Here is a 2,066-nt window from a genome sequence, read left to right on the forward strand (position 1 = left end):
CTTCACTCGTCCAGTTTTGGGTTTGTTCTCTTTGAAATGGATGGGAGCGTAATTCAGACTCTCAGCAGTCTGTGAGAAAGAACACGAAAGGTTCAGTAAGTTCTGTGTGGATTAAACAGTATCAGCATCTTCTGAAAGTGTTACAGAACACAGGTGTTACCTGACTGGTTGTGTTCTCTGCTGCTGAACCTTGTTGTTTTCTCACTGTGGTGGATAAAGAATATACAGTATCTCGATTGGATCAGGCAACTTTGTTTTTCCAAGCCAACATTTTAGTTTCACAAAATCTAGTTGATGCCTAAAAACAAATAAACAGTGTATGAAGTGTTTTACACTAAATAAAGCATATTCTTTCAATCGCATTTTAGTTCCATAGTAACTATAAAGTTTTCTCAAGACATTTAAAACAGCTTTTTCAGCTGATCTCCTGATCCTTTACAGCTCGTCCAGATTACTTCACTCAGCTGAGACAAACTCACTGTCTAGGATCTCTTACAACTCAGTAGGTTGAGGATCTTTTTTTATGTTGCTCAGAAACTCTGTAAGAACATTTTATATTTTATATTAGGAATGCAAGCTTGATATGTGTTTTAAATCCAAAAAAAACATTTGTTTGGGATCACATATACTCATTTTGTCCTGTCATTGTGTGTGTGTGTGTGTGTGTGTGTGTGTGTGTGTGCTTTTTTAAGAGTAAAAAAACAATAGTATTAGTGTTTTTATCTTTGAAAATATTTATATACATTTTTGGGTAAATTAAATGTATTTTTAACTATAATAAAAAATTGTATAAAAACGCTTATTTATTTAGATACACACTGTCTGTATCACATGGCACTTGGTCTCAAATAGTGAAATAGTTCATCTGAACACTGTGATTAATGTAAAGAGTGTAAAGTCCTCCACTCACCACTGCAGTGGTCACTATTTCTCCTTTTACAGATTATAATGGTTTCAGCAGAGATCACAACCACACACACTCCCAAAGCTGCTCCCAGAAAGATCACAACAGGATCCACAGACCCCTCTGAGAGAGATGTATAAACAAACAAATAAAAATACTGTATATTTGTTTGCTAAAAAGTTCAAGTCAAACTATTTATTTTGGAATAGTTATATTTTATTCAAGTGTTACTTACATTGAATTTGAATTGAAGTCTTAATTGAACTATATAACTACAATTAATTATTATGTTCAGTATATGTATTCAATTGTATTGATATATTCTTTAATAATTCTACAAGTAAATTTCTTTTTAAATGATAAAACATCCAACCAAATTCATATCATTTTTAAATCAAACTGACCAGAACTCTAATTTGTCTTTGCATGTGCGATAAACCTTACCACTGACCACTGCCTTACACACCCTGAACAAAAAACTTTTAAACTTTTAATCTAATTAAACAGATTTTGTACTTTTATATGCTTGAATATGTTTTGATATGTATGGTTCTTGTGTCACCTCTTTAGCCAGTAAGAATGCTGTATTAAATTAGAATTATCACAAATGTAAACATTAATACATTAATACAAAAGTCTCTACATACTATATTAATGATGTTCATATTTATTCTAAAATCACTTTATTTCTGAGCAAATGAAAACTTACTGCCAGGTAAGGTACTGTCTTTAATTAACTATTAGCAACCAATTAATAATACCTAGTAAATAGAAACATATTCATAAGCACGCTTAGAAATGTGTTATAAATGTTTACTTTTGTAAATGAATAATTAACTGTTTACAAATTAGCAAAATATTACTTAAAAATGATCTTTCAGTTACAAGCATACTTGAAATATCTTTATCTTAATAAAGGCCAGTATTTATTATAATTATATTCCACTGTGGTTTAGGTCTTGCAAATTCAATAATTAAAATAATTTAAATGTATTTTATAATTTGCACACTATCTTTAAGTAGTTTGCAAACTTCCATAAATTCCTTTAACCATCATACAGATTATATACATGGATTTAGGCCATTTCTACTCAACAAGCTTATATAAACAACTTTATTTGACTAACATTGAAAGCTGATGAATGCCTTCTTTAGCGCATTT

General features: G+C 30.3%; 1 long non-coding RNA gene across 1 annotated transcript; it reads right to left on the reverse strand.

Annotated features, from left to right (window-relative positions):
• On the reverse strand, nt 1-971 carry LOC118806427. Its single transcript, XR_005007116.1, has 3 exons — nt 911-971; nt 161-204; nt 1-69 (listed from the first exon to the last, which is right to left on the reverse strand). It is a non-coding gene; the product is annotated as an uncharacterized LOC118806427 (long non-coding RNA).
• Nucleotides 972-2,066: the final 1,095 nt, after the last annotated feature.

This window comes from Colossoma macropomum, unplaced genomic scaffold (assembly GCF_904425465.1).
Source record: "Colossoma macropomum unplaced genomic scaffold, Colossoma_macropomum, whole genome shotgun sequence".
Classification (NCBI taxonomy): Eukaryota; Metazoa; Chordata; class Actinopteri; order Characiformes; family Serrasalmidae; genus Colossoma; species Colossoma macropomum.